The sequence below is a fragment of the Lonchura striata genome, chromosome 1, assembly GCF_050655825.1.
Source record: "Lonchura striata isolate lonStrDom1 chromosome 1, ASM5065582v1, whole genome shotgun sequence".
Classification (NCBI taxonomy): domain Eukaryota; kingdom Metazoa; phylum Chordata; class Aves; order Passeriformes; family Estrildidae; genus Lonchura; species Lonchura striata.
This window is the reverse complement of record NC_140703.1, coordinates 97,142,497-97,157,612: the sequence shown is the minus strand read 5'-3', so window position 1 is coordinate 97,157,612 and position 15,116 is coordinate 97,142,497. Positions and strand designations below refer to the sequence as shown.

The window sequence follows — 15,116 nt, the reverse complement described above, 5'->3', positions numbered from 1 at the left end:
TTTTGTAATGAAATGTGTATCATATTGTATCCAAATATTTATCTTAATTTATTCTCCTCAGAAGGAGGAATTTTTAATCTTTTTCTCTACTGTATCACACAGGATATCTTATTTTTTCATAGATGGTTCAGGATGTTTCTGATGTAGCCCACATGAGAAATTAATCTGTATTGCCAGTTGTATTAACAAAAATTCATATCCAAATAATTTTGAATGCAAGATGATTTCTCAAGAAATGTTAGTACTTTATGGGAAGAATAAGCATCACTGCAAATTCACAACACTTGTTTCTAGCTGCCATCATGCCTTACACACACCTTAATTTCTCCTCACCATCTGCATCCTGTGGAGGGGGCCTCAGCCTTTCCATTTCTGTGTTACTGCTCCTTCGCTGTTGCAGTTGTATCTTTGGTAGCAGCCCATTTCCTCTGAAGAGCAGTCTCTGTTTATTATTTGTTTTAGGTTGTTCTGCTTATTTCCTCTGGTCATCTTTGGTCTCTGCTAGACTTTTTCCTGCCCTTAGACCTTGCCAAGATTCATACATTCCAAATATTTCTTTTTCTTGTAGTTTCTTTTTGAAACCAACCACCTGTTTTGTGGGATATTTTAGTTATTTGTGCCTGAAGATACTGTCCTTCACCTCTGGCTTCACAGGAGTGTCAGTCTTTTCTCCCTGCTTTCTCTGACTATTGCTACTACAAGGGTATCCTCAGGCAGAAATCAAGACTAGAGGTACAGAAACGTTCAGAGGTTCAATTATTTAAAACACAAATAGATGAGCAGGGAATCGTGAGGTATGTATGTCAGAGGTAGAAAGAAGAAACACAGGTTTCACATCTCTTTCTGATCTGCTTGAAGACAAGGACTGTAACGCAGAATATGTACATTGAGAGAGAGTGTGTAGATGAGAGGCTTCCTATCTTCTGATGTAGTGCTTTTGATTAAAGTTGCAAAATGGGTCTGCAAAATGGGAGATTTTTTTCTGGATGAATTTCCTCCCTTTAGGCAAAGAAAGAGTTACTGCCTATTCGGCAAAGGAAAATTACATTTCACTGCCTTTGCATTGTTTGATACTTAATTATATTTAGTCCAAGTAAAGAAATTAAGATACTATCACTCATTTCTTGGATAAATCAAAATCATCTTTAGCTCAGCTGGTATAGTTGAAGTGTGGGTTGTTAGTTTTCTAACTTGAAACCCACGCTCTTTGACTCATGAAGATTATAAATCTACAATTCAGGATGCCTTTTTTCCCCACTAAAATACAAAGGAAGCCTATGGTCAAATTTAGGTATTTTGCTTGCATATACTTTAATCAGTTTAAAAAATTTATTTCATTTGCATATCTCCGGTATACCTATTGCTGTTCTGTCTCTGTCTCCTGCTGTGAGATCTACCTCTAGCTAGCTTTCCTCTTCTGAACAGAGCCATCCTCCCAAACTGTCCAGGTAATAAAGTTGAAATAATATCATCTGCTTACTTGCTATTTTGACTTCCGGACTATTGATTCTGAGGGACTATCACAGAATTGCCTGCATGCATTTAACCATGCATTTAGCACGTGCTGTGATTCTTGGGGTGTCTTGCCCAGGACCAGGAGTTGGACTTGATGATTCTGATGGGTCCCTTCCAACTCAGCATATTCTATCACGCATTGTTTAATCACTGATTTTCTTTTTATAGATAAAAAGACCCAAAAATGTAATTGCTGTGAAATATGTCACTAGTTATGATTTTTTTTTTTCCAATTTAACAGTGAGGAGAGCTTATTGTGAAAATTTTCAAAAGAAAGAACTTGTCATGAAACTGAATTGAAAATGAAATGAGTATAAACACTGTAAAGGTTACAGGTTTAAAGATGTGTTTAAAGATGCTAAAATTGAATTCAAAAGGGTGCATTTTCTTAAAGGGGCTTCATAAATCTAACTGCTTAAACAGAACTTAATTACAATAGTCCAGTAATTGTGTTGAATAAATTTGAGCATCAAATACTAAAAAAATGTTTCTAGCTTATATTTAGGTATTGCCAGAAGTTGTCAGGGGTTTTGGGAATAGCTGGAGATAATAAGTCATCATGTTCAAAACAGAAAAGATTTTTTTTTTATGAGATAGAGATTTTATTTCTCAAGTAGACTAAGATAACTGTACATAGTGACAGAATGTCAGTATTACTGGGTTCTTGTTGTATCACCTATAAAATCATAGACAGTTGTGATAATTCTTAGAAATTATTCAAATAAGTAAACTTAAACTAGATAACTTTAAAACTAGGGCCAGTATAGCATCTTCAGATTTAAGTTACAAATGCATCTGTGGAATGGTAAGCAAATCTGTAATAGTTTTTAGAAAAATATGCTTAGAGGGACTGCCAAGTTCCCATAATATTTCTGTTAAAATTTTGTAATTATGAGGAAATCAGTTGTCACAGATATGAAAACAAATTAGTTCTTTAAAAAAGAAAAAAGTTTGTAGACAATGCCTCTATTTTGTCTTAGACTGAAGTGCTAGTCTTTTAGTGTGTGCCTATGGTTCCTGATAGAAAGGAAGTGCAGTGACTGTTGTAGTTATAAAGTCTAAATATGATCTTTAAAGGGACATTGTGGTTTACTGAAATATATAAATTTTGAATTATAACCCTAGTCGTCTACAATCAAATTCAGCCTTCCAAGGACAAATAGAAGACAGTGTAAGATAATATGAAGGTGAAAAGGATAAGCACATAGGTACAGAGCTAAACTTGGAAAACCTAGTTCCACTAATAGTACCTTCTTCATTTTTTTTGCTTTAAAGATGGAGACTTGGTACTATGTTTGGTACTAGTTTGGTACTATGGAGAGACAGAAAATGTGATCCCTGTGTTTACCAGTAAATTTGAGTTCTCCTCTCTTCTCTCTTCTCTCTTCTATTTTCTCTTCCTGTAGCAGTAATTAAGCTATAAAGAATGCTGAAATAAAGAAATGCAGGTTTAAATAACTGAGAAGGGAAGCTGTGTTAGCCTTAGTGGCTTTCACTGCCATTGACAGCCATTCCTTAAATGATTCCTTATTTCTTATATCCTAGGTTTAATCACATACTACTGTTGGAGAATTGGAATGGCTGTCAGTCTACGTGAGCAGTGAAATCTCCACTAAAAGTGCCACTGTCATATGGAGAGATTTAAGGCATTACCATAGCTTGGGATAAAGATTGTCCTAAACTTCAACATCTGATTCCTCAATGGGTGTGTATCAAAAGCCACAGTGTTGCCAGCCTCCCCCTGCAGCAAGTGTCCAGATGGAGACTTTGACAGTTTAGCTAGGGTGTTTCACACATTCCTTATTCATAAGAAATTCTGATTTTTTTCATATTTCAGAATTTCTTCTTTTCAGATATGTGTTCACATAGCCATCCACTGGTACTTATTTCCAACTTATAAAGATAATCTTTGTGTTTACACAGAATTGAGGCCTGTGTTTGCAGCTGTTAAAATAAATTGCACTTAGAGGGAATGGTTTGGTTGTAGAGAGTCAAACCATTCATGAGGAAGTATTCACTGTGATTAAAATTGCAGAATGTGTAATCTGTGTGTTGATCAACCTAATGAAAAAAGAATAAATGACAAGAAGAGCCTTTAAGATCAATACAGAGAAAAATAGAGTGTATATTTCCCCTGAAAAATGTGAGGGGATAAGTAAATCTCATAAAGTCTGCTGGCTTTGGAGGGAAGAGAAGTATTTAAGGTATTAAAGTCTAAAATATTAAAATTACCTGGAATACTTTTCTTAACACTGTTAAGGTTTGTGTTTTAAATCACAGTGTCTCAAGATACTCTTGACAGAACAGACTGTTTGTAAATACTGGAATTTAATCTATCTAAATAGTAAATCTAACATGGATAGATTATTCAGAGTCTATCCATTGAAATGTCATTTGAATTATAAACTATAGTTTTCAATTACACATAGGAAAGAATATAAAATAGTAAAATGGCTTTAAAATGTGATTATTTATATTTAAATTAAATTGAATATATTTGTATGTATTTGGCTATTGAAATTTTATATTGTTCTATGCATAATATATGTTTAGAGAAATATTTAAATCCAAAGTGTTTTGTCATGATTTCTTCTGTCTCTTGGATTTCAAAGTATATACTTACCGTAGCAGGTTCTCGAAAATGTACACTTTTTTTGGTATACAGATTTAAACACAATTCTGTCTTTGTAGCAGATCAATCTGCAAATAAAAAAATATTGCTAATATTTTTTATGATAGAACTCAATACAATATGCTTAATGCATTGATTGTGTGGTTATTAATATTGTGATTTCTCTTTCTGTAATCTTCAAAACTAGCATTACAGGTGATTTACTAAGCAACTGCTTTTTTATCATTTTTGATTCATACATATGTATTTCTTTGCTTCATTTACTGAAGAGTACTATGTATTTTGTCCTAACAGGAAAAATTTCTGCTGTAACTTAAATGACATCATGCTGCCTCCTGTGGGGGAATGCTGAAGCCACCTCAAAAATACAACACAGTGGTAAGTACTAAAAGTATGTTCATAACAATTCCTTTTTTCATAAGAATATGTGAAAGAAAGATAGCAAGTCTCTGTGTCTGGTGTTCTTGAATGTGTTTGAAATATCTTTGCAATATATCCATTTAAAATGTTTGTTTACCCTGTGTTCATCCAGTGAGACATGGAATACAGAAAATTCTAAGCATTAGCACTATGGGCTTACTTATGATAAGCATGAATTGTTATGATTTTTCAGCTCTATAAGTATTGAATGATACCAATAAGTTTGTAGTTAAAAGACATAAGATTAATTGTGGTTATTGTGACACTGCTACTCAGTAAGGTTTGGGGGTTCCAGGCCACAGTGTACCAGATAGAGCTGACTGGCTTTGGTTTGCAAGACAAGGTTGGGTTCCAGAGTTCTTATGGGGCTGTATTTAAAAAAAGGCTTGGTTTCTGTTTCATACTGTTACAATAAAGATCTATTTTTCCTCTCAGTTGTTACCAAAATATGAGAGAACATATTTTAATATATAGCATGTACACAGATAACACATATATATGTGTATATATATGCACACAGATGTATAAATATTCTGTTTATATCAATATGAAATATGTGACAAGGGTTTAATTTAGAAATCTATGCACAGAATATATTCTATTTATAAAACACCTTAATCTAATTACCATTCTTTCATACTGTGACTGTCACACTGATTAATGAGAAGAGAATGAGATGTACAAGTGACCAGAATAATTTCTCTGATACAAATATTTCCTTTTCACTTTATATTATCCATGAACTTTGAAGCAGATGTGACTTTTTCTGTAATCATTGCACCAGCTGTAGTACAATGATGTTTCCATTTCACATTGACACTGGGACCTAAATTCAAGGAGAAGGAATAATAACCTATCTGATGTGATAACAAAGTTGAGAATAAGCAATAATTCAAAGTGTGACAGGTTAGTTATGAAAATCGAGGGTACCATTATATGAAGTGTAAAATTCAGATAAAGAAAATAACAGCTTTGAAAATTCCTGTAATTTTTGCATCACTGAACCATGTTTATTCCAATTTGTAAGAATTTACATGTAATTGAATAAAAAATATTTTGTGAACAGGGGTCTGTTTAATAGTTTAGCATCTACACTGATTGTGATAATAGTTGAACTCTTAGGAGTTATATAGTGAATAGTACAATATGCATGAGTGCTATACACAGAATTCAATCACTTACTCTACTTCAGAGAACTCATGATTTTTTTTTCAGTAATGAGGCAAGCAGCTGATATAAAGAATACAAGGCTCATATAAAGCTGAAGTTAAAGTTGAAATAATAACATAATTTCTTTGGAACTAACAATTTGTGGCACATTTACCTTGTCTGGCACTAGAATAAGCCACAGCCATGCTCCAAAAAGGGAAATTCTCATCTCTAGATCTATCACAGGATACTGAAATAGAACACAGAAGCTGGGGAGAGGATTTTGAAAGGGAAACTGAGGGATGGAGAAGGTATTTTAGTTTTCTCTGTTTTCTCAGCATTTTGTTTGTTCTTCATAACGCACAGCAGGAAAGTCAGAGAAGAGAGGAAGAAAATGAAGCAAACAAAATTAAAACAGAAAAGTGAGAAAAGTCTATTAATGTCTGGCTTTTAACACACACTGCAAGTTAGTGGACATCAGAAGCCAGCTGTGCCTTTCGAAAATTTCCTTGTTCATGCCAGGTGATAATTGGACTATACATTAAAAAAAAAAAAAGAAAAAGAAGAGATTAGAAAATGAAGTTATAAATCAGCATAAAATTTATTTCTGCTTCTCTGCCTGCTAAATTTTTGAAGTAGCCACAAATATTTGTGTTCAACTCCTAACCCTGAGGTACTCCAAAATACACAACAGAAATACAGAAATATTTGTTAATTTCTTATTTTGTCTAGAAAAGGTTTGTATTGAGAATTTTCTCAGGAGAAAAATATAAATGGATCTGAAGGCCTTCAGAATAATTAATAATCCAAGTCAAACTAACCTTGAAGTTGTATTTTCAGCAGAAAATAGGGATCCATTTAGATAAACAGAAGAACAAAAAAAAGTGTAAAAGATAACTAGGGATGATAGCTTGGACAGATTCTAACTATGACTTTGGCTATATTGTACTCTTATATTTAAGAGAAATACAGAAAGAAATCCCTACATCTTGAACACTTTAACTGCTTACTTGCTATCTTTCTCATCCATAATTCCAGGATAAGATTCTTCAACATTAGAAACCCATGATTTTTTTCAAGAACAGAAAACATCAGTTTATGTTTGGACTATGTGATGTGTGTTTCCTGGCAATGTACCATACAGTATTAAAAACTGAAGCAAAAAAAATGGCCCGTGATTTGTCCTCAAATTTTGATTGTGAGTTTAAATGGTGGGATTTCATTCTAGAATCCCAACCTGACAGCTGAATGTGCAGATGGAGCCCTGTGGTAGTCTGTGAAGCGCTGTGTCGTTCCTTTGATGTAGCCACATAATGTCATATTCTTGATCATGTTCTCAGACTGATCAAACCTTCTGTCTTGTATCATTTATGGTGACAAATGTGAAAGAAGAATAAAGCCTTTATATTAGAAGGCAGGAATAAACTATTCCAGTTTAAGTCTTGGGAGTTTTAGGAAACAGATCAACTCTATTCTCTGAGGAAAATCAGGGCACAATACAATTCTCTTTCTTAGAGCTGTCAGCTCTCCTCAGCTTACTTTTCAGCTCTTGGGACTCAGATAAGAATTTTTGCCTTCTTCTTGTCAGGGTTTATGGCTGTACATGAAAGTACTCTTAGCTGAGCCGTCCGGCTTCTGGTTAAGCAGTGTCTTCAACTCCTCCAGTTTTCCTTTTAGGCTCTCACTGATTTTATACTCCTAGGGGGAAGAAAAATGCTCCCCCACATTTCTTCTGTCTTGGTGAAATATCTGCAAAATTTTAGCATGGAAATCCATCAGTTATGTAGGCTCCTAAGACCTGTGTTATGATACTTAGGCTCTGCTGACATTAATAGTGTGCATTCTTCCTATCAATTCTCTTAATTTTGAAACACAAGTGATAAGCAGGAGCAACTAATGAATTTACCAGTTGAACCCAGACTGGTAATCTGGTTATGTCAATTAATTGAGGCTGATGCTCAACATTTCAGTAAGTTTCCAAATTGGAAACTGCATCTTCTTAAAAGAATTCCAATAGTGTAAATTGAATTTGACACCTACTGTTTGGAAATTTAATGAGAATTTGTCTAGATTTTGTTGTAGGATGTTCCACAGCTCTTTATGCATTTAGAAATTTGTTTCCAGGGAGAGTACTCTGAAATCTTAAATCCAGTGTTGTTAACTATTCCTCAGGTGATCAAGAAAAAATAAATTACATGGCATCATCTGCTTTGCTGTGAGATTTTACTGGTAAATCTAATCTTAACAAATCCGTTACATCACTGATATTATGGTATGTTTTCCATTAAAGGTAGAGACCTACTGTGAATAGTGGAATCAAAATCAAATCAAAAATAGTGGATTCTCTGATGAATATAAATAATTCCTTGCTTCCATTTGAATTCAAAATGATGTATTTTTTTTTATTCCACTATTTAGTTATGTATTTCAGTATGACTGACCTAAAGTATCTAAAAGTAGGTAAACTCTAATGATCTCCACCAATATGTGAATTTCTTAAGAACCCAAGTGAGAAATGTAAATATGAAGCATTTTTCAAATATTACTCAAATATGAAATAGCAAACACCAAAACTTTCCAGGTCATTAAATTTACTTCCAGGTGGCAGTGTAATTGAATAATTTTAATGCTTCTACCTAAGTTCATTAGCTTTTTTAAAACTTTGAGAGGCTAGTTAAACAATTTTATAAAAATATAAGTCACAATTGTCTTAAATCTTTAGGACTCATGCATTGCTCTTATCTAAGTAATGCTTCCAGAAATATAATTAATTTTGTAGAAAATTAATTTGAACAGAACATTATACAAAATGTTGTAAAACAGTAACAGAGAATGGTTAAAGTGTGATTTCAATGTTATACAGATTTCATGGATAATGGGAGTTCACTGAATCATGACATCATGAGAAATAAGTAAACGTGAAATAAAAAATAATCACACTGTTTTGCACAGACAGTTCATTTAAAGTTTAGTCATGTTCAATTCAAATAACTGGAGTGCAAATGTTACTATCTCAGTGTTTAAACTTGAAAATGTTTTATCACTGTGACTAATATAATTTAAATCTACTGTACTGAACAACAGATAATGATGTTATATCTATTACATATATTTTTACAGGGATATCTTAACTCTTAGAAGTTCATAATAACTCAGTTTTGTTGGTTTTCTGTTTATTTCAGTGCAAATAAATTACAGGCAAGAAGTATTCCTCCTCCTGTCAAGGTTCAAAACATATCTTCATTTTTAACCACAAACCACAGTTTGTTTTGTTTGGACAACTCAGTAGTTGATGAAAAAGGAAGATGATCTGTATCTGTTAATAAATATTCCCTTTACCTGTTGTTCAGAAGTTACCTCCCTCAGTTTTCATATAAAAGGAATGGCTCTGTGTAACAGCAAAATCTTATGTCCTCCTGGTATCTCCATGACTTAATTTGAGCTCTGCACCCTGAAGTTTCTTTTAGAAGCAACTGACAGAAGATGGTTTCTGGGATCATCAAGGGATCATCTGGGGTCTCCAGCTTCTGTAACATGGGACAATGATATCATACAATGCTTTTTATATAGGTTGTAATCTAGGTTTTAAAATCAAGGGCTACATTGATTGCTGGTGGAAGCCAGTAATGAATGATGTCTCTCAAAGATTCATACTGGGACAATGCTATTAAATATCTTCATCAGTAACAAAGACAATAGGATTAAATGCACCCTCGGCAAGTCTGTGGATGAATGGTGCAACTGATTCACTCGAGGGAAGAAATGCCATCGGGGTACCTCACATGGCTGGAGGAGTGGGTCTATGAATCTTAATGAAGTTCAGCAAGACCAGTATAAGGTCCTGCACCTGTGTCATGGCAATATCCATTACCATTAGGGGCTGGATGGTGAATGGATTAAAAGTAGCTTTTTCAAAGAAAGACTTGGAGGAACTAGTGGCTGAGAAATTGCTAATGAGTGAACAATGTGTGCTTGCAGCCCAGAAATCCAACTGTATCCTGGGCTGCAACAAAGTAGGTGGCCAACATGTTTGAGGGAGGTAATTCTGCCCCTTTATTCTGCTCTGGTGAAGCTCCACCTTGAAATGCTTCATCCAGCTCTGAAGTCCTCAACATAAGAAAGACACAGACACGTTAGAGTGGGTCCAAAGGATGGCCACATAGGTGATCAGAGGACTGGAGCACCTTGCCTGTGAAACAGACTGAGACAATTGGATTTGTTCTGCCTAGAGGAGGCTCTTATGAGACCTTACTGCCACCTTTCAATATATAGAAAAGGAGAGATAAGAAATGTGCAGACTTTTTATCAGGGCCTGTAGTGGCTGGGACCAAAGTGGATTGGCTTTAAACTAAAAGAGCACAGATTTAGAGGGGCTGTAAGGAAGAAGTTCTTTATTGTGAAGGATGGGGAGACACAGGAACAGATTTCCCAGAAAAGTTGTGGGTGCCACATCCCTGGAAGTGCTCAAGGGCAGGTTGAGTGGTTTTGAGCAAGCTGATGATCTAGTGTGTGGTATCCCTGCTCATGGCAGGGATGTTGGAACTAGATAGTCTTAAAAGCAAACCAAAACCATTTTATGATATTTCTGTATAATATCATACAGTGATTGTCTATGCATGTTTTAAAACATGCAAGATTATTAAGGTAAATGGCTGAATATACAAATAATGGATTGATTTTAGCACTCATGTAGCATTAAAGGCACCTCAGCATCAGAACTGGAATTTGGAGATAAAGTAGAAAACCAGTAATAATGGAACCACATTCTGGGTGTTTTTGGTGGTTTATTTTTTGTTTGTTTTTGTTTGTGTGCTTTGTCTGTTTTTGACTTTTGCTGATTTTTAAGGAAATTATATCACACTGAAACTCTTCCAAGTAATGCCCTCAGCATAGCAATTTGCAGCTGATTTCATGGTTGTGTGTCCTTGCCATAGTTTGAGATTGTTTATCAAACAGCACATCAGAAGAATTAAGGTTTTTGGTTCTTTCAGACAGATTTAGTTTTTTAAAAATAGGCTTTTTGAACAGTTTTAGGAAAGAAAACTTCCAGCACCACTCCAAAGGGCCTGGATATCCCATACATTCTATGTAATATCTGCTAAAATACTGAATTATTTCCATTCTGTGCTAAATGCGAGTAATCCACCACAATTATGCTAATCACTGCCCTGAAAACAAATTGATACAGCTGTTGAGTGACTAGGGAAGATGATGGCATATTTCTTTCTTTTTTGAAAGAAAAAAATAAAATGTTTTTGCCAGCAGGAAGCCAAACTGCTTGTAGAAATTACTTAGAATTGAAAATCACTATTTGATTCTGAAGGTAAATATGTTTGTTTGTATATATGAATATAAAATACATTTAGCTTTAATTGCATGCCAATTTAGACCCAGATAGCTGGTATTCTACAGAATTGTTTTGGACCATGATTTTGTTTTTATTTTCTATTGATGCTGTGCAAAAAATATATATGTATATACACAGTCATAGTGTTTTCTATTGGATCTTAAGTATGGAAGCTGAAAGTATCTAAACCACTCTTTCTACCAGGTTTATTATCAACACCCTCCACATATTTCCTTTCATATATACTGGTTTTCATTCAATGTTTCTTTTCCAGCAAAAAAAGCCATAGAAAGGGAACACAACACAAATATGGTAATATTGCTATCCACAACTTAAAAAAACTTCAGAATATCTGAGTGCTGGTGAAACTACTCAGGCTAAGTAGAATCAGATTCTGTCAGCTTTCATGATAGGTTCTATAGCTTATGAAGATATATTAAGTAGTACTCTTCTCTTTTGCACGTGGTTGCAGCTGTATTAATAGCCTTTCTGTGCTCCACAGCATGAACATGGATTTAAAGCTTACACAACTATTCACAGAATGTTAGAAAATACAGCCTGAAGTTTTATGTTTCAATGTGACTTCAGGAAATATCTGACAAAAATTGGTGCCTAATTATAATTTTAAAAAGCTTCATTTTTTCTTTGTGTAAGAAATCAATAACCTGCAACCAAATAGCTATTAAAATTGTGGTTTGCCTCTCTGTAGTGGAAACAAAGCTCTTTTGTCTGAAACTAAATCACACATTTAATTCTAATGCAGTCAATGGAGTTAATTATAGTGAAAAATTGTGTTGCTTCTATCACTTGAGTCTTTTTGCTTGGCTTTAAAGGTATGTAAGTAATCTTTCATATGCTCTGTACCATTGTGACTGCTGTTACTGGTAGAAAAGCATAATGAATTTGATTCACAAAGATGTGATACAAATCCTTAAAAACTAAGAATAATGAGGTGCAGTCTATTCTTTTATTAAACAATGTCACCAAAACAGGCTGCAGATATCCCTCCTTGAGCAGAGGAGTTGGACCACATGAACTCCAGAGGTGTCCTTCCAACTTCAACCAATCTACGAACTTGTGATCTTCATTTAAAAACAAATAAATTTTTATTTCCATGGATTTAAAATAACAGTATGACCCTTTCACTTTCATTATATGGAAGTATTAAAAAGAATGGAAAAAACTCAAATCAGTTATGTTACAAGTTTAAATAATTATGCTGTCACTTGAAAAGTTAGGTGAGGAATAATTAGAGACTTAGCATTTCTATTGTTAATGCAGTTCTGTGTAAAGAAAGAAAGTTATAAGAAATATACTATAATTGACCTAATGAAACAGAAGTAAATATTTTAAAGACTACTGAAATAATTTTTATTTCATATTTTTATAAAGTATGAGTGAAATACAACTCATTGAATGCCATGGTGTGAGGCTACAATACAAAGTCCAAACAATGGCAGAACTAGAATCTGTTTTCATTAGAAGTCATCAAAACTAAAATGTATAACCAGTAAGGTAATAAGCTACATAAGGGCACAAGAAACTCACATCTGGTATATCCAGTGTCAAACGTATATTAATTTGAGATCAAAATTCATTAAAGCATATGTATCTGAAAAACAAAGCTTTTATGATAGTGCAGTAATTAACCAATCAGAGTTTATTAATAAACAAAGTAGAAGAATCAATAGATGAGCTTGACAAAGAAAATGGATGTATTAGAATTTCACCAATCAAAATTGAAGCTGGAATAGAGAAGTCACAGCAATTACACTAACAGGTCACTCTCTTGGCAGCTTGTCTTTTGGGATATGGATTTTCAGTGCTATTAAATATTAGTTTAATATTAGTGCAACTTTCTCTGAGCTTTTTGAAATTTAAATATTACCACAGTATGCTATGAAGATAATTTTTAAAAAAGGAGTTAGAGTTATCAAAACTTGTGTTGACATTTATTTAAAAATAAATTGGATCTCATTTGGTACAGAGTTATTTTTTCTGTGAAAAAATATCTCATGAGAAACTTAATTCCTTAGCTGAAGATTTTTTCCCTACAGCTGTTCATGGTTTATTATTTGAACACTGTTTGCGGGAAATCATCAAAATCAGAAAAAAAAAAAATAGTTCAGTTTCATTTTTGTTTGAAACACGAACTACGTCATCAATATTGCCAGAATATGACAGCAGTATCTATCAGTTTGTATTACTGGCAGTGTAGCTCCCATGTCCAGAAATGCAATCATCTTGGTGCAAGACTTCAGGAAAGATAATTGTTGCAAATATGCTGAAATTCAGGGCCAGAGAAATAATGAATCATGACTCCTGGAGGGTTATCTTCAATACCTGTAGAACACAGTATTAAATTCCAAAAAAAGTGCTTAGCACCTTGCCAAGGTGATAGCTGTATCATCTTTTTGAGGAGCAGCAGCTATCTAAATAAAGGCAAAAAAGAGATTTGATTTGCTTTTTCTGAGAATCAATAAGAATATTATACTATTAGGAAAGACATATGTACACTTTCCCACCATTTAAAAATAATTATATACAGCTGCAAGCAAGACCTTTAGATGATGGATCTTCTTCTCTCATGCCAAAGAAGGCATTATGTATGGAATTATTTTGAAGAATAAAGTGTAAGTCAGATCACACAGGAATTACTGAAATATCTCCAATATGAGGTAGAATAATCTCTCTATCAAAGGGATTTAATTGTCTGCCCTGACCTCCATCTGTTCTATTAATTGACTGCATTAGTGTGTGGTAGATATTTTTGGTTGGTATTATGTTTTATTAGTGAGATTTCTTAAGATGATATAATAGAAGCACACAGGAAGCTCTAACTCCTGCCATGTGACAAGGTATATTTTTTCTCAATTCTGACCTAAATCAGTTGACCAAGGGCAGGAAAAAAATAAATCAGTCCTTCCTAGTCAACCTGGTAGCTACAAATTGTTTTCTGGTTTTTGGTTTTTTTTTTTTATTTTTTGTTTCAATATCATCCCATATAGATATGATACAGGAAAGAAAATTAAAAAAAAAACCAACAAAACAAAACAAAACAAAACAAAACAAAACAAAATAAGTAAAGAAAACCAGCAACCCTTTACAAAATAAATGAAATAAATTCCTTCTATGCATAAAAATCAATTTTATATTGATGGATTTGATGGGCATATTACTTTTCCTTTATACAAAAAGAAGCTAAAAACAAATGACCAGGAAGAAGAAAGGAGTCACAAGGAAGAATTATGATTTGTAGAAAAGAATATGCTAGTGTTCTAGCATGTTCTTTTCTCCAAAAGAGGAAAGAGAAAGATTTGTGAATTAGAAAAGAACTGAGAGGGCTATGTGCAAAAGAGGAAAAGTATAGAAGGTACTTTTCTAAGAGGACATTTTGAAGCAGGGAAGAAAAAGAGTAAGATGGGTCTTGAAAAGGTACCATGGCAAATGTTTTGTCATGGAATCCTATTGTTAAAAAATATTTCTCATCATATTTTAAAATGCCCATGTAGTTTTGCAGTCTTGTGAAAGCAGGTGCTAAATAATATTATAATAATAACAATAGCAATAATATTATATGGGTCTTGTTAGAAAGTCATTCATAAATGGTACTCATTGCTACCAAAAAATAATGGGAAACATGTTTTTTAAGAATAAATAATCCAAATATTTCTAACATAATACTCATTTCCTACAAGCCTATCAATTCTATGTTGGTAAAGGCTAAAATTAGGTGAAGATGGCAAAAATGGATAAACTTGTTCTCTGAGATATGATTTTACACTAGGGAAGATTAATTGCAACAGTTTTTAAAATTACTTGAAGGTGGCTATGGGAATAACAATATTAATGATAACAATAATAAAAACAGCACGAGAAAGGAAAATTAATTTAATGGTATGTTAGAAAATATCTGAATTTTAGTCTTAACCTTGTTTACTGAATTTCCTCCCGATGGATGCCTCCTCATCTTCAATAAACTATCAGCACAATTAATGATAGAACAGACAAAAGCTGTTAAGAAACTCACAGCAGAATAAGCTCTTCCTGATT

General features: G+C 33.5%; 1 protein-coding gene across 4 annotated transcripts in view; it reads left to right on the top strand.

Annotated features, from left to right (window-relative positions):
- NLGN4X (neuroligin 4 X-linked) overlaps positions 1-15,116 on the top strand; it is a 156,529-nt gene that overhangs the window by 23,427 nt on the left and 117,986 nt on the right. For 3 of the 4 annotated variants that reach the window (XM_021532002.4, XM_021532000.4, XM_077781586.2), the window contains exon 2: positions 4,442-4,525. The gene's annotated coding sequence lies outside the window, so the exon portion shown is untranslated. Of the gene's footprint in view, positions 1-3,060; positions 3,221-4,441; positions 4,526-15,116 lie in introns of all 4 variants that reach the window. The other variant, XM_085583990.1, reaches the window with a different exon arrangement.